Source organism: Anastrepha obliqua, chromosome 3 (genome assembly GCF_027943255.1).
Source record: "Anastrepha obliqua isolate idAnaObli1 chromosome 3, idAnaObli1_1.0, whole genome shotgun sequence".
NCBI lineage: Eukaryota > Metazoa > Arthropoda > Insecta > Diptera > Tephritidae > Anastrepha > Anastrepha obliqua.
In genome coordinates, this window is record NC_072894.1 from 44,319,347 (window position 1) to 44,346,782 (window position 27,436).

A 27,436-nucleotide genomic window follows, 5' to 3' on the forward strand; every position below is an offset into this window, starting at 1 on the left:
GAAAAACGAAATTAACTGCACGGATGCATTCCGAATGTTGATTGTGTCATACGGAGAAGCTACTTTGGACCAAAGCAACGTTTATCGGTGGTACAAAATGTTCTCAGAAGGCTGAGAAGATGTGAACGATGAAAAGCGTGCCGGACGCCCGCGCACTTCAACAACGGACGAAAAAATTGATGAAGTGAAGAAAATGGTATTGGCCAATCGCCGAATCACCGTTAGAGAAGCTGCTGAGGACCTAGACATATCGATTGGCTTGTGCCATTCGATTTTTTTAGGCATGAGACGAGTCGCCGCAAAATTCGTACCTAAACTGCTCAATTTCGACCAAAACCAGCAAATGAGATGTTGGACACTGGCGGCGACGACCCAAATTTCCTCCAGAGAGTCATAACTGGTGACGAATCGTCGGTTTATGGTTATGACCTGGAAACCGAAGCTCAATCATCTCAATGGAAGCTGACACACGAACCAAGACCGAAAAAAGCGCGCCAAGTTCGGTCGAATGTAAAAGTTTTGCTTTGCATTTTCTTCGATTGCAGAGGCGTTGTGCATCATGAGTTCTTGCCACAGGGTAAAACGGTCAATAAGGAATATTACCTGCAAGTTATGCGTAAGTTGCGCAAAGCGATCCGCCAGAAACGCCCGTATTTGTGGAAGAACAAAAATTGGCTCTTGTAGTGAATAAATAAATAATTTATTTAACACAAGATAACAGCGGGTGCAGCTTCCATAAAGTTTTTTGCTGCTTGTATGTAGATGTTAAGAGGAGTCAGGTCTAAAGGGGACTCCGTCGCTGCAATTGAACAAATTCTTTTGAGCAATTCGTAAGAAACCCAAACTACTTGTATGTAGGCATCGTGCTGTGAAGTCAATATATCAGCTGCGAGTTTGAATACCATTACCTGCTGAAAAGTCTCTCACTTGGCTTTATTTGGAGTTTCGAGTCTTTCGGGTGTCGAAATGAGTATTGAATATTTACAGAAAACATACGATACAAGTGAAAAGCATTAACTAAAATTGCCAAGGTGGCATCCACAACTTTATTATTTTACTGCACGAAGTTCCTTGCTTAAAGATGTGCATCATTTGTACATTTATTTTCATTCACTATGGCTACCATAGACAAATAAGTGCTGCTAACAGCAACAAATCCCTTCATTCCAGTGGTAAATGTTTGTGGTTCAATCCACCACTGTTGCTCAATTAAAGTTTCTCTTTATTATAAATCGCAATCAATTTGAATTGCGAGCATTGCGGTGTTGAATCAAGTGCATTTAAGGTGTTGCAATTGTGGCATCCTCATCCGTATTCACACAAATTCACGCGCTGTGCTAACTATACAGCTTACAAGCATAGAGTTACTTTAGTATAGTTGTTGTTTATCTTGTTGCTGCGAATGTGTGGGCCACTACTAAAGCTTTCGCTAAGTAAAATCACGCTCGACATTGCCGTGGGCAACAATCTTATCTGTTTAATATGAACATCAAATGGCAAAGTCGGCAACAAGTACCTCATATACAATCACATGCATAAATACATACAAGAGTCAGCAAGCTGTGATATAGACGTTAATAGATGCTTACATTTCATCTAATGAAATTGAGTAATATTTAGTTTTTTAAGACCCAAGCAACAGTTAAGAAGACAGAATAGTTTCTGCGAAAGTCAGAATTCAGAGCAATTACAAGGTAATCCAAGAGCGAGTTTCTTTTTAAGCAGCGTAGTTTTTCTAATGTGAAATTTTTTAAAGCTGGTGTTACTACGCTAGAGAATCATGTAAAAATAATTAAAGTCACCAAAGAACATGGCGGATATGTAAAAATTTGCAAGTTTTCCAAATTGTGCGTATTTTCGGTCGCTATAATAGCGCATCAGAGTCCAGATGAGAAATGTTAATCGCAAAGTTTTAATCGCCCAGCTCGATACAAAACATATTTGTCGCAACAAAATTTGTCGCACGGAAGCGGTCACAGCAATTGTGCCTATCTAGCCTTTTGTAGGCGATTTTTGTGGTAATTTTTTTACGTAAAAGAACCGGTTTTTTCTTGTAACTTCAAGATATATTTCGCTCTGCTTTTTGCTGCGTAATAGTCCCACTCAAGGGCTACGACGCCATGCTAACTCTGGTTAGTGTCGTTCGAAACTTTCTCGTAAACGCAACCAACCAAAAATGAATGAGAAGTATACGAAGTGTTGAGGCGGTAAAAGGCTGCAAAAGTGATTAAAAGTTCAAAACAGTTTGTTGTGATGTGGAACCAGCGGTATAAAGTCTACAAAAATGTTAATGACTTTTCCGAGCGCGGCTTGAAGCGAGTGACGACAAAAAAGCAGGATAAAATGATCGTCCAACTTTTTAAGCGGGACCATTTTTTGCGACTACGCCAAGCACGCACAATTCTTGCTAAAAGGGGAAATATGTGAGTATCAACACCATCGAACGGCAACTGAAGGAGGCGAACATATTCTATGTTCCAACATCGTCAAAACCACTACTCTCAGTAAAACATATTGAGAAACAACAAAACAAGAAAATGGCGTTACAGTAATGGACTGGCCTTCCCAGTCCCCCGACGCCAACCCCATTGTAAATGTGTGGGGAATTATGAAAACGATTCTTGTCGAAAAGATAGTCCACGATTTAAAGCAACTCGTGGGTCAAGCTTGCAAAATCTGCAGAGAAGCTTCAAAGCATACTCGAAAACGATGGAGACTATACTCGACAACGATGGAGACTACACGGCTTATTGAGTAATTGCGACTCGCTGTGTTTTACATAGGTGAAATGGTTGATGTAAAAAAAAATTAAATATATATCTTTTATACTTCATGAATAATCGCGGTTCCTTTTTTCTGACACAGACTGTATATACGAAGAAAAGTTTCTGGAACAATTTCAAAGAATAAAACTTTATTTAATATATCTTTGAATTCAATTTTTTTATAGTAGTTGCAGTGGTATATTTTTAATGATGCACAATTTTCTCAAAATGGGTTTTATTTGATATATTTAGTATTAGATTATATCAAATAAACAAAGTTATGACAGTAACAATTAACGCGCAAAACAAAATTATTTTTTATTCTTTATATTTTATAACTTATTTATATTAAATTTTATTAATTTTTCAGTCGCTTTCATCTGAACTAAGCTCTTTGTATTCGTAATCTTTATCAAAAAGAAGTTGCAATACATTTTTTTAATAACTTTGGCGTTTAACTAAAGAATATATCACGGGATCGGATGAACAGAAAATAGCATTCATTAAATCTTCCATAGTGTTTTCTATTGCATTTTTTCTTGGATGATGCTCGTGATAATTACGGAAGTCCTTGTTTTTAGCTTCCAGTGCTTCTTTTGTCACCTCTGTGAATTGATATCTTATGTACAAAGCCGAGCATATAAAAGGTTTTCTAATAACAGGTGTTATTTTTAGTAGCCAGCTATTTCGGTAGATGTCACTTTTGAAGCTGTCAGTTTTTTAAAATTTGACAAGTAGAAACTACGCCATTAAAAAGAATGGAACGATACACGCTTAAACAACGCATTGAAATTATTAAAATTCACTATAAAAATGGTGAAAATTTGGAAGAGACGGTTCATAAAACTCCCAACATTTTTGGGCCATCGTGAAGCACCTTGTCGGACCGCAATATAGAAATTGGTGAAAAAATTCGAGCTCTTGGGAAAAGTTAGTGATATGAAGAATAAAATCCGTAAACGGCGCTCAAGAACAGGCGAAAATATTGCTTTTGTGGCCAAAAGTGTTGGAGAAAACCCAGGTTTGTCCATTCCTCGTCGTTCTTTGGAATTAGGCATTTCATAAGTGTCATAAAGATTTGAGTCTTAAAGCTTATAAAGTCCAGTTAACACAAGAACTCAAGCCATTTGATCATCAATAACGTCGTGTCTTTGCTGGTTGGGTCATTGAAATGCATGAAAATGATCCGGACTTCCATCGAAAAATCATCTTGAATGATGAGACCCATTTCCGCCTCGGTGGCTTCGTCAACAAGCAAAATAGTCGGATCTGGGGCTTAGAAAATCCAAGAGTTATTGCTGAGAAGCCACTCTATCCTCAACGTGTGACTGTTTGTTACGGTTTATGGTCCGACGGAGTCATTGTGCCTTACTTTTTCGAAAATGAAGCTGGAGCAACAGTTACGTTGAATAAATTGCACTATTGAGAGATGATTAACGATTTTTTATGGCCGGATTTGGATGAAATTGATCTGCACAACGTTTATTTTCAACAAGCAACGAAACTATGATTTATAAAAATAACACTTCTTATTGGATAACCCTTTACCCAGATATTAACAATACGCCAAGCCTTGAAAAATACACATGAAAGGTCGACGATTTTAAAGCTGCATTCGACAGTACAAATGAATTTGGTATCCCCGCAAAACTAATACTCGTACGGCCATGCGAAATGACATTGCTTAGTACCAGTAGCGCCGTCAGTATTGGGAAGTAGATCTCCGAGTCGTTTAATACCAAATGAGGTTTCTGATAGGGTGACTCTCTATCGTGTGACTTCTTTAACCTGATGCTGAAAAATATCGTGCGAGCCGCAGAAATTAATCCTTAATTTTTTTATAAGAGCATACAATTGTTGGCGTATGCCGATGATATTGACATCATTGGCTTTAACAACCGCGCAGTTAATTCTGCCTTCTCCAAACTGGATGAAGAAGAAAAGCGAATGGGTCTGTTGGGGAACGAGGACAAAACGAAGTTCGAGGTTGTAAGGTACTTCGTTTATTCAATAAACAGATATGGAATTTTTATTCAAAACATGTATGTAAAAAAAAGAAGCTCGATCTCGAAGAGCCCTGTATATATACCATATAATATATGGTATGTAATTTAGGAAATTTTTTGCGCTCATCTTCTTCGTTAAGTTGAGTTGATTGCGAATTCGCGATTTTTTTTTTTATTTGCTTCTTCTTCTATATTCGGTTTTGCATCATGTTGAAAATTGTTAAAATAGCTTTGTGTTGTTGTAAGCGGTTCATTGCTGCTAAAAATCATACATACATACACATAGTAGATAGAAGGACGAGAGGTTATAGATATATCAGCTATACTGCTCTTTTTTCTGCACCACATCAAGTAATTATCGGGTGTTTTTTAAAAGACTGAGAATTTAAAATTATAATACAAAGCAGAAATAATGTTGAATAATTTTTTTTTGTCGTCGGCATATGCCGACACACGGTTGCAGCGCCACATAAGCAAGTAAGTAATTTTTTTTATTATGTTCTGGTAGTTTCATGGCATATATTTTTTGAATATAAGGCACATGCCCACAACGGTTAGGAGCTATATGGTCCATACCGGTCAATTAAATGTTTGACTACTTTTTCGAATAAATCTGAATAGCAAATCTTAATAAGCCCAATCAGCCAAAATGCGCAAGCGATGGTCATTTAGCTTCAATTCTTGTACGAGCTGTATTTTTTAGGCACGTAAGCCAAGATGCTTACGTAAAATTTTCCACGTGGTCGAAGAACAAATGCTAACAAATTAAAAACGACGACGAGACATTTCGGCGAGTACTTAGTTCTATGAACTTCGCGATGAGGTTTATTTTTAACACACTTTTATTAGGACGGCTTGTATGTATGTATGTATGTATGTATGTATGTATGTATGTATGTATGTATGTAACGGAATCTTTGAGCTTAATTTTCACTGGCTTCTAAACATCTGATCGACTTGAAATTTTGCACACCTATCAAGGACCGATGACAATACAATAATTTGATAAAAATTTTCCATTATCCTTATTGGGATTGCCAGGATTAATATTTTCTTTTTTTACCTGTGGGCAAAAAGTAAGGTGAATTTGGTTGTAAAATGAAAAATCGTCATTTATTCTTGTAAATCAATTTCATCCCCTTCAAAATAATGCCCTCTCGATGAAATACACTTATGCCAACGAGTTTTCCAATCTCCGAAACATGCCAAATAGTCCATTTCCGGTAGTGGTCTCTTGAGTTTTGGGAATAGCCAGAAGTCACACGGAGCCAAACCAGGCGAATACGGTGTGAGATAAATTTTCCATTATCCTTATTAGGATTGCCAGGATTAATATTTTATTTTTTTTAACACACTTTTATTAGCTCGGGTTGTATGTATGAATGACTGTAACGGAATCTTTGAGCTTAATTTTCACTGGCTTCTAAAAATCTGATCGACTCGAAACACACAACATAGATGACTAGATGGGAAACTCTTTTTCTCGTGACAGCGCTGAAAAATATGCATTTTTTATAACATTTGCCAATATTGCTATACCGGTAGAAACATGAATTGGGTATTTTTTTAAACAAAAATTGGGAATTTTTAGTTTCCACACCACCATTGAGGTTAGTATTTAGTGTGCGGTTGTGTAATAGTATATTACTCGTAAACACCTACATATACTAAAAATAAAAAATAGTTAAAAAAAAAAACTAAAAAACACGCTTTTATTGCTAATCGAACTAAAAAGTAGAAAATAAATTTTAATGACAAAGGGACCTATAATGAAGTAATAGCAAATCGAAGGATCAGTCATAGTCAACTACCTTAGAACAGAATTATACCAAAAATTAAGATACAAATAGAGTAATTCAAATTAGAGTTAAAAGCGTGGGATGCATTTTGCTTCACTTTCATAACCCTCTGTTCATAGGTAGTTGCCAATAGAATGATTGTAATATTTACTACATCAAGCATCCCACGCTTTTAACTCTAATTTGAATTACTCTATTTGTATCTTAATTTTTGTTATAATTCTGTTCTGAGGTAGTTGACTATGACTGATCCTTCGATTTGCTATTACTTCATTATAGGTCCCTTTGTCATTAAAATTTATTTTCTACTTTTTAGTTCGATTAGCAATAAAAGCGTGTTTTTTAGTTTTTTTAAGCTATATTTTATTTCAAATTAAATTTCCACGATTTTGAAGTGTTGCAATGGCGTTAAACGATTCCGGATGACTTGCCAAACCTCCACAGAAATGTCAACTCAGTTTGCCATTCTCAGCTGTTAAATCATAGGTATCAATATCGATAGTTCTCTTGCAGCTCAAAAAACACCCGATACAAATAAGAGATAAAAGTGTTGTACTCTGCAGTGGCGACAGCTGCAGTTCGCTATTATTAATTAATTTAATAACTATGGATTATCAATCATAGTCCTGTTCGGGTGTAGGATTTAAAGTAGTGGAGAAAATTTAATCTTGAAAAGCTGGGTAGAGATAAATTGTGATTAAAATTTTAGGAAGATGTTTTTAACTATGGTCGTTAGGGTGGGTTAAATTTTTTGTCTACTTCATTTCGGCGACCAAAGTATTCTACTGGCAATTCTGAACAAAGAAATCTATGGAAGTATAGCTCTCAAATAAGTTTGGAGACACTTTATTTTTAATTTTGACTATTAATTCCCAGTTAATATTTTTTATTTATTTCATATATGATAAACTTATTTTTGGTGTTTATTTTGCTCAAAACCCTCCGGTATAGAGCTTAGATAAGTTACAGCCAGCAGTTTTCCGCATTAATTCAGTTGTGGTACCAACGTCCTAGTTAGGGTGAATGTACCACTTGCCTTGGATTTTTCCAATATATTTATATACATATATATGCATATACATATGTTTAGTAAGTATATATGTTCGGCTACATATGTATGAATATATTGGTTGTGGTTGTGCCTTCTAGACATCCAGCGAAATAGTCCTTTTAACTGTATTTCGAATCGTAAATTTACGTATATCAGCGATTTGAATGTTTACGTCTGAATTTTATTTATTGAAAGTAAAAAGAGACTAAGGGAGCCTTGCATTAAGATATGTGACGTGTTTAGTAGTTCTGTGTGAAAAACGACAGGGAACATTTTTTTGAAAATTTTTAACTTCTTTAAGGAAATTAATTCTTAAATACATTTTCCGTGGCACTCGAGTGGAAACCTCAAGGTTCACGAAGGAGAAATACATGGATAAGAATTGTACCTGATGAATGTTAACAAATTGGTAGCTGCCTTTATACTCGTATACGAGGAATTGCATAACATCGTAGTAGATGGAATGCATTATGATTCGAACCTAATTTGTAACGTCGCATAAACCTTTTTTTGTATTCAGTTTATTGTCAAGGAAATAAAAAAGATATTCTGTACATTAAATTTTAAATTGCTTGAACTTTTTTGCGCATATGCCGATTTTGTTATGTCCGAAGTTGCTGTTTAGTCACCGCAGGAAAATTTATTCAGTAGTTTCGGAGATTGGAGAGTCCAAATAGTGAAACAGACAGGCAGAAATTCATAAAATGGTTCAAATGTATTGAAAGGTCAAAATGAAGATTTCCATCACTCAAAATCCTATTTTTTACAATATTTATATTAGTAAAAATGTTCTAAAAAAATGGTTGATTAATATAAAGTAGTAAAGATAGATTTTGCTGCTGCCATCGGCCGACGAAATCAGCTGTCACTGAAAAAATTTAAACAAAGTGACTCCTCTCAGTCAACAAAAATAAAACGTAGCTAGCAAATTATTACTATGGGAATTCATCTTTTCGCTTTCGTATTTTCATAATTTTTATTTATCAATCAGCGAATTTCATTTTAGTTCAGCTTTACTGGGTAAAATGTTGCGTTGAATATCACCACGCTCCGTCTAACGAATTTCGCTCAGCGATTTGTTTGAATTTATACTTAAATTAAGCATGCCATATTTCGTAAATTGCAAAATAATTGGATGCCAGCACATAGCTTGTTTTATATGGCCTCTTGTAATATTTATTATTTCTACAATGTCATTTGCGCCTCAAAATATGCATTTGAGTTTTGAGAGTACGTACGTGTATACGGCTATGCATGCGGGTATGTTGTGGGTGCATTCGCGGCATTTGATATAACTGAAAACTGTCAAATTGTCGATGCCTTGTTAAACAGTGCTAAACCACTTTAGCTAAATGAGCAAAGTAGATACTCATACGGCCATATTATATGTACGTTTGGTTCTGTAGGGGTAGAGTATGACGTGGTTTATTCACAAACAATTTGCACGACTGCGTACCACCGATAAATTTAATGAATGATCCAGCAAACTCCATTGCACACTAGAATTGTTGCGATATTAAAATTGCATTTTCACGACGCACTGGGAAAAATGTGCTGCGGTAATAGGGGCTCGTGAATAATTTGCAGCTTATTATTAGGCACAGTTAAGCACTTGCCTAACAAACAGATATGTGCGGGTAGGTATTGGAACATATACCATGCACATACATATATCTGTGTGCTATTAGATGGGCATTGCATTTGTTAATTTATAAAAGGCTAAATCGTTGACAGGAGTGCGTTCTCATGGTGTGGCAAGCGCATTTTGTAGCTAAAGCGGTTTGATATAACCACTACTGTTAGCCACCATCGCTACACTGTACTGTACCTACCATGGCGCTGAAATGCCATTTTGTTTGCAATTAAATTTAATCGCTGTTAATGCATTTCAGCATACCAAATCAACATTTTGTAGCATTTTTGAATATCCATCAACATCCCACCGCACAGCTATCGAGCGAGTGTGGCATGCACTCGTATGGTAGTAGACACATATCTAAAGTTACATGCACATAACTACATTTTTCAAGTTATGAGGTCGAACTTGAACAAATGATGGCCGGTTGACTTAAAATTTCAAATTACATCCTGCTTACAAAAACAAAAAAGCAAAATGACAGTAGTGTTGCTATTTTTTTTTTAATTTTTAGAAATAATAGACCTGCTTCTGACAACTTAAAATAAAAAACGATTTTGTAAATGTTTCCATATTTAATAGCTGTGGTACTTTCAAGAAAACTTTTAACAAAAATTACGGAGAAAATAGCATAATAATACCACCTCGATCAAAGGGTTCTCGGAATATATTCAGTAAATTCAAAATACAAGTTTATTTTTTAAAAATGATATTACTTTTAAAGTACTCCGCATCAACTGCAACGCACTCATGCGAGTGCATTGATCCAGCTCGCGAAATATTTATGGAACTCTATTTTCGTTATAAGCATCAGAGCCGTTTTCGTTTTTCTATTACTTTCTTACGGCTGTTATATGGGTTTTTGACTCGATCAAACAGGAAAAAACCGCAGGAAGCCATATCAGGTGAATTCGATGGCTGCTGAGTAGTATTCATTTCGTTGTTGGTCAAAAATTCACGGATAATGAAGGTACTGTGCGACGGTGCGTTATCACGATGCAAAATCCACCAGTTATTTTCCTACAAATCCTTTTCTTTTTGGGAAATCGCTTCACGTAAACGTCTCAAAATGCCCAAATAATAGTCCTTATCTCAGCAATATAGTCTGACCTTCTGTTGGTGAACAAAAATTTGTATTATACAATAGCGTTGTAATCCATAAAAATCGTTAATCATGGCTTTCTTCACGCTTTGACGGAAAACGACGTGGTCTGGCTTTTTGGGCTCGTTTCATTCGGAACTCTACACTCACTCGCCCAATATCTGGTTTGCGTTTGGTACTCATCAACTCACGTGTCGTCTCTAGCAATGATGCGTTTGAAGAATTTTGGGTCGGATCCAGCTTTAGAAATCATGTATTTGGCGATATCAGCGCGGCCCCTTTTTACATGGTCCTTTAGGACGAACGACCAACTATGCAGCAACATGGCGGAAACCCAAATCATTAACTTCAAAGCCATGAATAAATCCATTAGCAATGCTGAAGTCCTCTGCGAGCTCCCTGATGGGTAATTTGCGGTTATTGATCAACTTTTCTTTCACTTTATTGATGTTTTCAAAAGTTTTCGATGACGAGGGCCTGCCACTACGTTCATCATCCTCGATGGATTCCCGATCTCTTCTGAAGCATTCATGCCACTCTTAAACGATTGTTTTCTTATCTCTTCTATTTCTAGCGAAATAGCTTCTCAACAGTTCTAAGGTTTTCGCACCATTCAATCCAATATTCGGTCCATTCATGTCGGCCGAATGGATACAAACGCTCTGGCTTTGAAAGTATTCGATGCGGTACCAGCTGGTGGTCGCAGAGGAAGAGGGCGGCCTCCTCTGCGTTGGAAAGATCAGGTGGAGAAGGACTTGGCTTCACTGGGTGTGTCCAACTGGCGCCGGTTAGCACGAGAAAGAAACGACTGGCGCGCTTTGTTAAACTCGGCCAAAATCGCGTAAGCGGTTATAGCGCCAATTAAGAAGAAGAGAATCCAATATTCCTTAAAATTTTACCTTTCATTTAAATTAGGAAATTTATGGAAGCTTTAAAAGTTTTTGAGATATGGTTATAAGTCAAGGCTCGCGATATTGTAGTGGGCATATGCTTATTCGTGCACGTTTGTTCGTTTCGGCCTCCCACCGACTGTTACCTCTTTAGAAACTTCAAACAATTGAATTCATTTAGTTGAATGAGGAAGTTGTTGCAGCTGTGGAAGCGTACTTTTCGTGCAATCATTGTAAATTATTAGGGGATTATTGGAAATGAGTTTTTTATTATTAGTTTTCTTTAAATACTTTTCAGCCCACCTATAGGTAAGGATAGGTTAAAGGGTTGTCCATGCCACGGCCCGCATTGACGGGAAATATAAATTTCGTCTGTTGTGATGCTATTGGGAGCATAAAAGAGAAAAGTATAGAGGAAAGATGTGTTAACTTCATACTATCTATGAAATTCATAACGGATGTGATAACTTAGCATGAAGCAGGTGAAGCAAAATAGTGAGAGACAAGATGTCTGAATCTCAACCCAGCGGGAGTAGTACATCTGAGGACAAAATGCTAAGGTGATTCCACTTCAGAAGACAATTTAAGATCTGTGACTTTGTTAGTTACAAAAGTCCTCTCAAGTGCCTTGAATCTACCGCGTAGCTCATCCGCCCTTGTCACCGAGAACCCAAATAAGCCTAATATCGAAGCATTCGGATGCAGTCGAGAGAGAAGTTAGGCATTCAAGTACTTCCTTTTCGCAGTTACCTCTTCTTGGACTACACTACAATGGGTCCCTTAACTTGAATTTGTACCTGATTGTGAGCCCCTCGTGGAATACTCCTCCATCGAACGCCTACATGGTGCTCTTGAATGAATGTAACTCTCGCAGCACTCCACGATCCATATATGTAGGCCTTTATTATGTGGCTCGCATAAATAAGGATCAGCCAATGACAAAACATCTCCGAATATTATTGGAGGTGAGCAGGTATGAAGCTACCGGGACCAGGTGACTCTATGAACTTGAAGGCGTTAGTCGTTCTAACAGCACTAATCTAGGCGATCTAGGTAAGCTACTAAGGGGCGAGGAAGGCTTGAGTGATCGAGAATAAGCTTTAGTGATTCCTTGCAGCTCGGCGCTCAACACCCGGATTGGCCACTCAGTTACTCCATGAACGTGGAGTTCCTCGAGAGAATGCATGTGAAACTCGCGGCCTCATGGCATCCTTTCACGCTTTCCCAGAATCGGCTCTATGATTCTCTATTTATAATTTATATATATAATTGGCGGGTGTTTGGCCGAACTTCTCCTCCTATTTGTGGTGTGCGTCTTGATGGGAGGAGGGAGCGTGCGCCGGAGGGACCTATAGTTATGAGGCGTGACAAAGCAATCTCGTGTATATTTATTTATTTATTTCAACTTAAATTTATGACTGCCTTCGGTAGATGCTAAGTTCTAAGACCAGATCACTGAATAAAGATTTAGTTACCTCTGTATAATGCTTACATACGTGTATACCCTGAGCGAACTAGTCATTCATAGTCGGATTGTAAGCGGCAAAGGATTTGTTTTATAATTTTTGCAGTTGGATTACTTTCCTAATGGATAAACAATATTTTCTTCTGCATTTATGTGCGTTGCTTTATTTTCGTAATATTGTTGCCTCTTGTCACAACACTACTCCAGGATTTGTTCGCTTCTCTTCATTGCATTCGTTTGTGATATTTGTACAAGCATAACTTACTGTACTGATGGGTTGTAGTACGGGCAGCTGTTACGGAATAATATCCAAGCACCAAACCCATTAAAGAATTATGCAATGGCACTGCTATTGACAAATCTCCATCCTTTCCTCAGCCATCGTGTTACACAAGCTTAATGAAAACATTTCGTTTTTACCCATTTTACTCATGCAGCGATATACTTGTTTTTGTTGTTTGTTGTTCTTATAGCTGTTTTTCGAATGTAGCCCCTTTATGCCGATAAACTATGCTCTTGCAAACACAGCCCCACTATCGCCCTCGTTCTCGCCCTCACCTTCAGTTTTGATATCTCTCTGACGTGTTCATTGATTGGCAGCATTGTTTGTTCTATCTCAGTTGCTTTTTTCGTTTTATGCATTTGTCATGCTGAGATTTGCATTTTGGTTCTGCTGTTTCTATTTATTTGTTTTTTTTTGTTTTTGATTTTTTGTTGGAGAAACTTCGCAGTATTGAAAAAGTTTAAATGGGTTTTAAAACACTGGTTATCCTGTTTGCTCAGTCGAAGCACTGGTCCAAATGCACTCGGCAGTCGAGGGAATATAAAAAAAAATTTTTTTTTCTATTTTTGCTGTTTTTTTGTTTTTTCTTATTGTTAACAGTATTTAGTTTAGCAATTCATCATTTTCATTCAATTCATCAAACTTTAAAATTGAACAGGTGTGAAATGTGAAATGGTAAATCAATATATTACTCTAACAGTTTTAATCATCCTTCGCCCCTTTGCAGGGTTGCTATTCAACCCACAGTTTTTGTGACTTTCATAAAAAGTAATTGAATTAACCCGAGGTGAAGAGTATTTTTCACGCGATAATTACTCAATGGTAAATATTTTTTGTAGAAATTCAATCACAATTTTTTCATAGAGTAAACATAATTGATTTAAATTGAAATAATCTTGCTTGAAAAGCTAAAATTAATATGTACTGTATTCAAGCTGTTTTGTTGACTTTGAGTTAACATTATTTGCATCAGTCTACATTGAAAGGGACTCAAGAGCTGGTGAATCTTTCAGTTCGAACCTTGCTCTCCAAAATAGTCTAAGGAGAATAATCCATCGGATTCACTCGAGTTTTGTGAGATGGTGACGAGTCCTGTTGAAACGTCCGTGGTCTGCACTGTCTTCAAAGCAACCTACAGAATACTTTCACGATAATATTTCGCATTTATCTTGACACCATGCTCAATGAAAACGGTTGGAGAGCGCCCATCTGCGGTTACAGCGGTTAAAACCATTACCTGTCGCGGGTGATGCCCCGTGGTGGCCAATCGATTACTCTAATTCTCGTATGAATGGTCGGTCACATAAACCCGTTTTCGGAGTTTACGAATTGCTTAATTTGAAAAAATTCCTCGTTAGAAAACACGATGTTCGGAAATTAACCGCTTTCGGCCAAGCGAAGCAACTCCTTCGGTCTCTCAAGTCTGAATTGTTGCTGCTTTGGTGTAAGATCATGCGCCTTTTGGATCTTGTAAGGCTTGACTTTGAGATAATTTTTCCATAAGTGGCGTATGCTATGTATGATATTTTCAGTTCTTTCGCCATTTAATTGGCACTTCGTCGGGGATTTTGCTGAAGTCGCTTCTTCACATTTTGATCCATTTCGCGTGACGTTGCAGTCTTTTGATGACCCCCTCCATGACGTTTAGCGATGCTACCAGTAAAGGAAATAAAAATGATAATACAATGATTATCATGGAGTAATGTTACGAGAAACAAAAATTTATTTACTTTAAGGTGCTCGAGCTCACGAATAATCGCTGGTTGTGATTTTCCAGCCAAATATAATGCAATCACACTATTACGTTTGAAATCAGTTTCTGATTTTCTTTTTTCGCGTTTACTCTCGGCAAAATGTTGCCGCACGCTTGTAAACAATACTCTGGTTTGTCATTTAGCCAACCAACAGAAAGCAGATGTCCGTATACTTCGAGTACCGGACGTAGAAATTTGTTTTATTTGGAGGTATAAATTGGTGAGATTACATGCGCCATATAGGAAGGTGAGGACTGTTGTTCGGACCATTTCTTCATGCTGGGAAGTTGCAGGCAATATTAGGGTCTAACAAATATTGTTCGGAAGAGAGCCTATCAGTTAGTGCGCCAGTTGCATCGAAAATGGTATGAATACGTGGTGTCACGGAGTTCTGTAGGATATCTACAGGAACTTTTTGGATGGATGTAAGACATGTTCTTTTACCGAAAGCATTTCCGCGTCATCGTATCTGTGTTGCTCTATTGTCTTAGATAGACTCAGTACCGGTGCTGAGAGTTGCACTTTAGAGGTTTGTTTTCTGCGTATCGCGATTTCTTTGTCTTGAGGGTTTCCATGATTTGACGTACTATGCAATTCTGGTTGAGTTTATCAGTTCTAAGCTCATACTAATAACTCCAATCAACAAGTTGATAAGTTGACTATCGGTACGGTTCTTTAAGAGACATTAAAATGGTTTATCTCGAAGTAAAAAAACAGTATGCCGGATACGTCGTATGAAGAGAATCTTGTAAAATAAAAATGAAGTTATTGCGGCTGAAGTTTTAGAATCTCTCATGACAACCTCAATGATTACATTAATAAAGTTGTTAGTATGTTAGCTGTTTAATTAATTTTGTCTCTCCTTGCGTATTCTGAGCACCTTAGATTTTGCTTATTCTCACAAAATAGATGTTGCATTCAAAAATGTTACGTGTTATGTTTATAGTCTTAAAAGATATGATGACCACTCTTTGTGGAAAACTGAAATTTTTGGATGCAGATTTATGATTATCTTGCGGCAAGAAATTGTATGTCCATATATAAATACATAATATAAGACCCCAAAATATGTATATGAGAAACTAAAATTAATAAGGTCCAGCATGCGTCATTTATTTTTCGACTATTTGGTATTCATCTTTAAAATCTTCTTAACGCTTGCCACTTAAATGTAAATAAAAGAAATTGTATTAAGAGCTTGGGATCGCTACGGGAAGTTGAGAAAGGAAGGTAAACGTATGATCCAAAAGAAGAAACGAGAGGTCAAAATACGTGATTGCGAAGAACATGAGATGTAGGCCGATAGGAAAATCACTCGAAAATTCTACCACTAAATTCAGTGGCTCGCAGAAGGTTTCAAGACCGGGGAGTTTTCCTATAAGAACCAAGATGGCGATCAGGTGCCCGACGTCCAAAGCGTACTTATGTAAGTAATTGTCTCGAATTTACTCAAAAGTGACTGTTTTTCCGCTATCTGACCATGACTAGAGCTACGGGAGTCGACGAACTGTCAGCTGAGCTATTCAAACATGGAACTTTATCAGTGTGGTCTTAGACTTGGAAAATCTACTCACCAGATATTCACAATTGTCAAGTCTCAGAAATTCTTCATGAAAGAAGAATTCTTGGTATGCCAGGATGCCTGAATTTGGTATCCTAACTAATACGGCGCAAAATGACGTAGCTAAATACAAGCAGCTCCGTCAGTATTGGGAAGGACTTCTCCGAGCCATTCGATATCAAAGGAGCTTTCAGATAGGGTGACTCCCTGTCACGTGACTTTTTTAACCTAATGCCAGAAAATATTGCGAGGACCGCAGCACTTAATCGCTCTATTTATTATAAGAGTGTACAATTGGCGGCGTATGCCGGTGATATTGACATCATCGGTCTGAAAAATCGCGCTGTTAATTCTGTCTCTTCTAAGCATGATAAAGAAGTAAAGCGAATGGTTCTGATGGTTAACAGGGAAAAGACGAAGCAGCCTTACCTAAAGTTGTCAGCTGTAGTAAGTTCATTAGCCTAGGACCGTGGTTTGACAATATTCATATCGAAAGATGTATGGGATAATAAATACTCTCTAATATCTTTTAGTTTTTTTATTTATATGTACTTATGAGGGTTGTTTGAAAAGTCCGTGCAAAAATAAAAACTACTGAATTGTTCGGGAAAAACTTTTTTTATTTGTCCAACGCTGTTCTAGTTTGCTGATCCCTTTTGAATAATAGGATGTCATAAGTCTGAAAAATATCCATTCGTTTCTGCGATCATCTCTTAATTTGAATGAAATCTTTTCCACCAGCCATTTTCTGAAATTGGGGAACAAATATTAGCCCGCGGGATCCGAGAGAGCCAAGTTTGGAGAAGAGAGGATGTGAAACGAGTTGTAAACCTATTTCCATTAATTTTGCAACCACAACTGCTGAAACGTGAGCTGCTGCGTTGCCGTAATGGGAAAGGAAAATCACTTGGCTTCTTCGTTTTAAACGAATGTCAACCATAATTTTTACTTCGGTCTGACTTTTCAAACGACCCTCGTAGATATGCTAGAGTGAAAACTATTTATGTATATACGTATGCTCTTGCCAAATATATAGTTTATCATTCGCTTTTCCATTCAAATATTAAATTAATTAATTAAAGAATTTAACGAAATATTCACAAAAACTTCTTCATGCCGTCAAAAGGTGTACATATTTACAAGTTCTGACTCGTATTATTAAATATTAATATAATATCTCACTTCTCACCCTTTTTTTAGAGTTATTGGTTAAAAGCAATTTGCATAGGAACGAAAAAAATTGTTTACTTATTTGGATTGTAAATGAATAAATTGTTGGATTTGCTTTTATATTCGTGTGGAGTTTTTGTAGTTTTTATTCGAGGCTGGAAAACATCTTCATCACCAAACATATTTGCCCTTAATAGTGGTCACTTTAATATGCAATTTAATATTTTTTTATTATAAGTCAGAAGTTCTACCGAATCGTGGTTGGTCAACTATTTTTAGATATATCTCCATGCAAGCCCTTGACATCTTCACTTCATTTTGTGAAAAAAAACAAGTTTTTTTTTGAGTAACTAATATATAACAATGGATGGTTCCATGAGTAGAAGTCCACGCAAGTGGGGAAAGTTACTGATCGCCATTCACTTGGGAGTGGCCAGGACGATTCTTCTACATATGGTTCAAGCAGCTCACAACGTCCGGGATTAGCCCACGTATCCTCTGGTTAGCTTCCGAACACCCGTTCGGGAGTGAGCTAAAGTGAGAAGGCGAAGCATCCCAGCATAGCTGGTTGTGCGCTGGGTTTGGGACCCGCCACTTAAAAAGCCCCCCCAATGAAAACAGCAATAAAGCCTCGGATGAGAACTTCCAACACTGATGACGACCCCTGCAAACGAAATAAGGAATACGATTTGAGGGCATGCACCTGGAATGTCCAGTCCCTTAATGGGGAAGGTGCCTCTGCCCGGCTGGTTGATGTCCTCGTGAGAGTAAAGGCTGACATCACTGCCATCCAAGAGATGCGATGGACGGGGCAAGGTAAGAAAAACATAGGACCTTGCGACGTCTACTACAGCTGCCATGTAAAGGAGCGCAAATTCGGTGTCGGATTTGTTGTGAGAGAGAGGCTTCGTCGCCAAGTACTGTCGTTCACTCCGGTGGACGAGCGTCTCGCAACAATCCGCATCAAAGCGCGATTTTTTAACATCTCGCTAATTTGCGCCCACGCCCCGACGGAAGAGAAGGACGATGCGACCAAGGATTCTTTCTATGAGCGCTTGGAACGTTCCTATGAGCGCTGCCCCCGCCACGACATAAAAATCGTGCTTGGCGACTTCAACGCCAGGGTGGGCAAGGAGGGAATTTTTGGTCCCACAGTCGGAAAATTCAGCCTGCACAACGAAACATCCGGCAACGGACAGAGGCTGATCGACTTCGCCGGGGCCCGAAACATGGTAGTCTGTAGCACCAGATTCCAGCATAAGAAGATTCACCAAGCTACCTGGCTGTCTCCAGATCGAAAAACGCGAAACCAGATCGATCATGTTGTGATAGATGGAAGACACGCTTCTAGGGTATTAGATGTACGTACGATCCGAGGACCCAACATCGACTCGGATCATTACCTTGTTGCAGCCAAACTGCGCACATGCCTCTGTGCAGCAAAAAACGTACATCTACCTACGCAAAGAATGTTCGACATCGAAAAGCTGCAATCACAACAGACAGCCAGAAGATTCGCCACTCGACTCTCACTCCTGCTCTCGGAGAGCACTGCCCAACACACCGGCATGCGCGAGCAATGGAGCAACATTTCTCGTTCCCTACGTACCGCCGCCGAAGAAGAAATCGGATTCCGGCGAGCCCGAAAAAACAATTGGTACGACGAGGAATGTCATGCAGAAAGAAAAGATGCCGCCTATAGAGCCACGCTGCGATCGGGCGCAACGCGAGCCATGTGGGATCGCTACAGAGAGCTAAAAAAGGAAGAGAGACGTATTATCCGACAGAAGAAACGAGAGGCCGAAATACGTGAGTGCGAGGAGCTTGAGATGCTGGCCAATAGGAACAACACCCGAAAATTTTACCAGAAAGTTCGGCGGCTTACAGAAGGTTTTAAGACCGGGGCGTTGTCCTGTAAGAACAAAGACGGCGATCTGGTGACTGACGTACAGAGCAATCTTAAATTATGGAGGGAACACTTCTCGAACCTGTTAAACGGTGACAGCTGCGCATGTCATAGCGAATGTGAAGATCCCGATACCCCAATCGTTGACGACGGAATTCTCGTTCCGTTATCCGACCATGACGAGGTGAGAATAGCAATATCACGGCTAAAGAACAACAAAGCCGCGGGCGCCGACGGACTGCCGGCTGAGCTATTCAAACATGGCGGCGAGGAGCTGGTAAGGTGCATGCATCAGCTCCTATGCAGAATATGGTCGGATGAAAGCATGCCTGCCGATTGGAATTTAAGTGTGCTCTGCCCAATCCATAAGAAGGGCGATCCTGCAATTTGTGCCAATTACCGCGGGATTAGTCTTCTAAATATCGCCTATAAGGTTCTAGCGAGCGTATTGTGTGAAAGGCTGAAGCCCACCGTCAACCAACTGATTGGACCTTATCAGTGTGGCTTCAGACCTGGAAAGTCTACCATCGACCAACTATTCACAATACGCCAAATCTTGGAAAAGACCCATGAAAGGAGAATCGACACACACCATCTTTTCGTCGATTTCAAAGCTGCATTCGACAGTACGGAAAGGAGTTACCTGTATGCCGCTATGTCTGAATTTGGTATCCCCGCAAAACTAATACGGCTATGTAAGATGACGTTGCTCAACACCAGCAGCGCCGTCAGAATTGGGAAGGACCTCTCCGAGCCGTTTGATACCAAACGAGGTTTCAGACAGGGTGACTCGCTGTCGTGTGACTTCTTTAACCTGATGTTGGAGAGCATCGTACGAGCCGCAGAACTTAATCGCTCAGGCACAATTTTTTATAAGACCGTACAATTGTTGGCGTATGCCGATGATATTGACATCATCGGCCTTAACAACCGCGCTGTTAGTTCTGCCTTCTCCAAACTGGATAAAGAGGCAAAGCGAATGGGTTTGGTGGTGAACGAGGACAAAACGAAGTACCTCCTGTCTTCAAACAAACAGTCGGCGCACTCGCGTATCGGCACCCACGTCACTGTTGACAGTTATAATTTTGAGGTTGTAAAAGACTTCGTGTATTTAGGAACCAGCATTAACACCGATAACAATGCCAGCCTTGAAATCCAACGTAGAATCTCTCTTGCCAACAAGTGCTACTTTGGACTAAGTAGGCAATTGAGCAGTAAAGTCCTCTCTCGACAAACAAAATTAACACTCTACAAGACTCTCATCTTGCCCGTCCTAACGTATGGCGCAGAAGCTTGGACGATGACAACATCCGATGAAGCGACGCTTGGAGTGTTTGAGAGAAAGATTCTGCCTAAGATTTTTGGACCTTTGCACGTTGGCAACGGCGAATATCGCAGACGATGGAACGATGAGCTGTATGAGCTTTACGACGACATAGGCATAGCGCAGCGAATAAAGATCCAGCGGCTTCGTTGGCTGGGTCATGTCGTCCGAATGGATACAAACGCTCCGGCTTTGAAAGTATTCTATGCGGTACCAGCTGGTGGTAGCAGAGGAAGAGGAAGGCCTCCTCTGTGTTGGAAAGATCAGGTGGAGAAAGACTTGGCTTCACTTGGTGTGTCCAATTGGCGCCGGTAAGCACGAGAAAGAAACGACTGGCGCGCTTTGTTAATCTCGGCCAAAATCGCGTAAGCGGTTATCGCGCCAATTAAGAAGAAGAGAATATATAACAGTTCTTCGGCGCTATCTATCGAGTAAGTTTTGGGTACGATTTTTAGTATGGGTACAAAATACTCCAGCATAAATAATACCTACGATTTGAGCTTGAGCGGATCAATACACATACATACCTTAATTTATTTTTATATCGTCTGATCTAATCCTTTCCTTTCAAATGTAAGAAAATAAATCGAATGCGAAATCTATAATCAAATTTTATTTAATGTGCAGAGGTATTTTGGTCTATACGCTGTAAAATTTATAAAGCTCAGTAACCTATCGCTTACGATGTTCGCTGCCACTAACGGAAAAATTCCGTAGAATCTCACCCCAAGAGCCGTCGCATCTGTTGTTGTTTGTCATTATAGTATAGATCGGACATGATAAAGGACTTAGAAGGTTTGGATTTGGTTCATCGAGAGAGGATTTTCCACATCAGACGCCTTGTTACTATAAATCACTTGTCGCCAAAAATGTTTCGTAGTGCGATTTCAAAGTTAACAATTTTAAGGTCGGTAAAATAAGTAATCTCCTCATCACAATATCTAAAAGTAAGCGCAGGAGAGCCAACGCGTGATAGCGTTTATTATTTATTTGATGATATGAGATGCGTGACTACCATTCGGAGGACGTAGGTTCAAATCTCCTTTAATCTCCAAAAAAAGAAAACTTTTTTTCTAATAGCGGTCAGCCCTCGGCAGGCAATGGCAAATACTCGGAATACGCAATAGCAAAAAATGATAAAAAATCATTTTTTTTCGATTAAAAATTTTGAAATTATTCTACTGTTTATAAATCCTGGATTAATATGTTCTTTAGTGTAGAATGAGACAACAAAAACAATATTTTAAAGGAAAAGAATAAATAAATAAAAATCCAAGCTAATGTAAAACTTAACCTACGAGACATAAATACTCCTAAGAATATGTATCTGCAAGCCAAGTGCTTATGTTTCGCATGGAAACTATTAAAGTCACCAAAAGAACTGGATAAGTGAAAATGACAATAACAGAAAACTGAAAAGTTGAATAGTATTTAGTACAGAGTGAGAATCCGTGGTTGGTTAGCCAGATGAGCGTTACTTTGATTTGTTGATCGGCCGTTGAATTAAGCCAACTTCATCTAATGACCAAAAAAGGCAGACGAACGGAGAAATGAGTATGAAAAGATGTAAGGAAAAATGAAAATGTTGCAGGGATTTGTGTTGCTGGCAGCTGTTCTGGCATCTCTTCGCACACACGAGGACCCACATTACATTCCAAGACGTGCCCTGCAGGGAAATTTACTAGTACTGCACTGGTTCGCTTCTTGCAAATTTTGCTGTTTTGGTGAAAAAGTCAATTATCTACAAACTAAACGACAGAAATTTTGGTGTGGTAAAATCAAACGAGAACATAACATTTAAAGGTTTTAAATAAAACGGTGAAGTTATTATCAAAAATATATGAAAAAAAAACGCGAATATGTTTTTCGTGTATTTAGCTTATGACTCATCGGGTCGAGTGATAACTGTATGAGGTCTATTTATAGACGTCGTTGGTCTGAATTGGGCTTCTGCAGAGTAGTCAAGTGTTTTGTGAAAGAAACATGCAATAAGCTTCCTTTCTGCTAGAACTTAGCAAAAAATCTGAGAGTACTGGTAGGTTTTAACCACAGGGCAGATTATTTTCTCTGTAGCTGATCGACGTTTTCTAGCATTAGACTAGGCTATTTCTGAGTATGGATAAAGTTTATACTCTTCCTCTTTCGGGCCTCTTAAGACTCATCAAATAATCCAAAAGATTTGCGATTCCAATCCAATTTTTCGCTCTTACCATCCTCATCACCAGTTTTACTGTTCTGTCTCCCTATTCCTTGGAACTTGTCCAACCCCTCACAAATCTAATGTATAGCGTGGAAAGATGGTAGTATGTAGTACCTCAAACTGTGATATTTGCTACGAGATGTTAACAATCCTTCCCATTTGACGGCAGGGGAGTTCGAAAAACTATTGCGGTTAACTACAGACTCTGCTGAGGACCTAACTTTCCAGTTTACAGAATAACAGCGATTTCAGCCGGAAAGGAGGCAAATCTTGTCATCTTCAAACTTATGTAATTTTAAATTTCGTTTTTATATTACCAGTTTCTAGCTGCACTGCGGTTTTTCGCAACTGCAATTATCAACGGCCAGTAGGTGAACGATAGGAAATGTCCATGAGCCAGTCTACCATTATTTTTGTCATGTTACTTGTTGTTATTAATACAGATGCAATCAAGTGTTGCATGTTTTGCGCAAAGGTGAGGTTTCCTACGACCTAACTATAGCGGAAACTTGTAAAAGAAGTTTTTGATTGAGTTGCTCGGCTGCGGCGTGGCTTCTTTAAGGAGTTGTCGATGTCATCCCAAACCGATATAGGTACAAAAAGTATTACGTAAACCTTAATTTCAAATAAATGGTTATTTTATTTTACTTTTATATATAAATAGAGGGACATACAGTCGACCCTGAATGGCAGATACAAGTATGTGCGGCGTGGGTCTTGATGTTGTTCCAAAAATGGAGAAATTTAAGCTTAAAGTCGACTCCAAATCACAAATAGTTTTTGAGGCACTTTTTTATGGCAGAAATACACTCGGAGGTTTGTCTTTGCCAGTATTAAGAAACCTCTTTCTATTATTTGATGTTTCATACATTTGGTGACTTAGGCAAATACAAATACAAATATAGGAAGAAAACACTCAAAGTTGAATTAAAAGCTTGGCTATTATGCATACTGTAAATGTAAGCCATTTTTCGTTATTCGGACACTTTGATATTTATTTGGCAGAGATGGAACTCTCTATCAGTTTGAATATATAGAAGAAGACAGCTGTTTAATGTTAGTTAACATAACTTTAAATTTGACAGCTTAGATCTAATGTTCTAAATTCTCCATTTTGGAAGTACAATTCTGAGAGCCATACGCCTGTCACCATGGGTTCGTTGCGGCAACGAATTTTACTCAGAGCATAATTGATTATGTGTTATGTGTGATTATGATTACTCGATGTACGGCACATATGATGCCTCTTCGACTCAAATACACATAATCTATTCTGCTCTCAGTCAAACTTGTTGCCGTAACAGATGCAATGGCCGCCGTAACAGACGCTATTGCGACAGGCCTGTCACTTTGGCTACTACGTCATAGGTGTGACGCGTGAGATAGACGCGGCATTTCATAGCATACTTGTGTTCGTGCATCATACGCGTATTCTAATCAGTTGTTATTCTGACGTAGTATATGACCAATACAAGCCGCTGTGGTCTCACTTATTACGTCAGCACATCGGCAGATTCGTTCAAATTCACTGAGAGCCGATTCGTGGCTTGATGATGGCGATATCTTTGCATTCGATACATCGTGCGTTCCGATAGTACGGATGTAAGTATTCTTTCCATGAGAAATAAAACAATGTTTTAGCTGTAGGTCCCGCTGCTGCCGCAATATTTTTAATTTTTGTGTTTTGTGCGCACCTTAATTTTTGATTTAAAAATTTAATAATTTATATTTTACACACGATTATTCTGCTTTGGCACTATTACACTCCGAGAACAGATGTCTCTACGCGCAATATATGATAATTAGATAAATGGTTTACAATCAAATAAGAAATGCATTTCACAAGTTCACATTTTCCCTGTAGGGATGTTGTTGTCTGTTTGTAGTGGTGATGCATTTAAGGCTATTTCTTTTGTAAATTCATTGCGGCGTAAGACTGTGTCATAAACATGCACATCAAAAACAATAGTTTGCAATGAAAATAAAAGTAAACGAAGGCGTGTTGAACAAAGCAAAGAATTGCATTTACTGAAAAGTAAAAAAGACAACAGTTTTCGGAGCACAATAGATGGTGAATTTACACACGCATTCACATATGTGTGCTTCATTTTGGTGCGCTGACAGAGCAGAAATAAAATTTTTCCAACTGAAAAAGCCCGAGACACCAATAGTCACACACTCACATACACGGCACACTGGCCGCAAACAATACGAAATGTTAACTGAAAAAAACAAAGCAAACAAAAAGCGCAAAAAAAAAAACAATTCTTAGGCATCTGCCATAAACAATAGCAGAGACCACATACACTTGCCACAATTGCGGTAACGGTATTGTGGTGTTGCTGTGCCAATTGTTTTGCGCCGTTAAACACATACACATACATATACGCGCATCACACATACGTACTAATAAAGCTATATGCACACAACATACGATCAAACGGGCGTTGGCTAATTTTGATTCACGGAGGTTTTCCCACGTAGGGTTAGGCCATTATAGAGGCTGAGAAATAAGCATCTCAATTTAGGCCGCCCATAAATGGGTGTTTGGTTTACTTGCCGAAGTCAGTAGTTCAAAGTAAAATACTATAAGTAATTGACGGCTACCACCAACTGAATGACAGTCATCAACTCTACTCACTGGCATGGACTTGTGCGTACAGAATCATCGTCGTTAAACTGATTTTTTAACAACTTTCGCTAAAATCCATTCCCACCTGTACGTATGTAGCAAGTTGGGCTTCTGTTAATCATTCCAGTTGCCGAGCAGATCGCTGTACCTCTCAAATGGCTAACACTACGTGCATACTACAGGCATGACGACTGCGCCACCGCACTTATAAGAGTGACTTCACAAGTTACCGTGATAAAAGGGTGAAAAAATATGTTTTTTTTTACTCGAAAAATCTTCAACACCGCAGCTGAAAAATCCCCATATCAGGGAATTCGATGGCTGTTGGATGGTATTTGTTGCGTTCTTGGTCAAAAATTCACAGAGACTAATGGCACTGTGTGACGGTGCATTATAATAGCGTAAAATTTACGAGTTTTTTCCGACAAATCCTTTTTTCGAATCACCTCACGCAAACGCCGAAATAATACCATAATACTTATTAACTGACTATATGGCAAAAATTCGCGGTGTTCAATACCGTTGTAATCCATAAAAATCGTAAACATCGTTTTCTTTTTTGACTGAAAACGACGTGGTCTGTTTTTTTTTTTTTTTGCCTCGGTTCATTGGAAGCACTCTCTGTTGCCTGATTTTCTCATAAGTCAGCTTCTCGTCGCCAGTAATGATTTGTTTGTCGAATGTTGGGTAGGATTCAGCATTGGAAACCATGTCTTTGGCTATATCAGTTCTGGATGTCGACGGCTTGCCACTACGTTTGTCATCCTCGAGATCGTGAGTTCGATCTCTTCTCTGAAACGTTCATGCCACCCGTCGTCGACGCCTATTTTCTTTAGAGTATCAATACCGAAATAGTTTCCCAATACTTCTAAAATTTTCGTACCCTTGAATCTATTTTTATCGCAAAATTTGATACAAACTTGTTGTTGCAAATTCAAATCCATTTTTAAAATTGTAAAAAATAGAAAAGACGGGCAGAGGAAGATTTACACAAAAAGGCCTGACTTTTACAAATGTCAAGCAATGCCAATAAATAGCGAATTTGGTAGGAATGTTAATCACAGAAGTGGCAGCCTAACAAACAAAAAAACAAAATCAGAAGTCAAATCAGTTACTTCCAACGTCACCTGGCTGTTATTCCGGGAATTCTTTAATCAAGGGGTATAGAATAAAAAAATTTTCTATAAATAACTGAAAATATTCTTTTTTCTATTATCCATTTGAGCGATCGGGCTAACACGATTTTTGTAGGGGCAGTAGAGACAAGAAAAAGAATTGGGTACACTAAGTACAGTGTATTTCCTGTTCGAATTCTACGCATTTCATAAAACGCGCCTCCGGTTTTTGGGGAACCGCTTCTATGAACATTTGGATATTGTACAGGGTTTGATTGAAAAGTAATGAGACTTATTTTTTTAAGCAGTTTTATTAAACCTTTTGGCTTATACAACTAATATTCTTCAAAATAGGACCCTTGAGCGTGAATACACCGCTGGTGGCGCTCCTTCCACTGCAGGAAACATTTTTTAAACTCATCCGCCGGAATCGCGTTCAATTCAACTGTCACAGTTTTTTGGATCGCCTCGATGAAGTCGAAACGCCTCCACTTCAGCTTTCTTTTCAGACACGCGAACAAGAAGAAGTCCGGAGGGGATAGGTCTGGGCTGTAGAGAGGATGGGGAAGCACCGGAACCCCCATCTTGACCAATGCAGAGATGCAGAGGAAGGCGGTGTGCGCCGGCGCATTGTCGTGATGAAGGGTCCAATTGTTGACGAGGTCGGGCCGAACCCAGGTGACGCAGTTTTCCAGCCGAAGGAGCACTTCTTTGTAAAATGCCGCGTTTACAGTGCTTCATGGAGATACAAACTGTTTAGCTTTACGCAAAATTTGA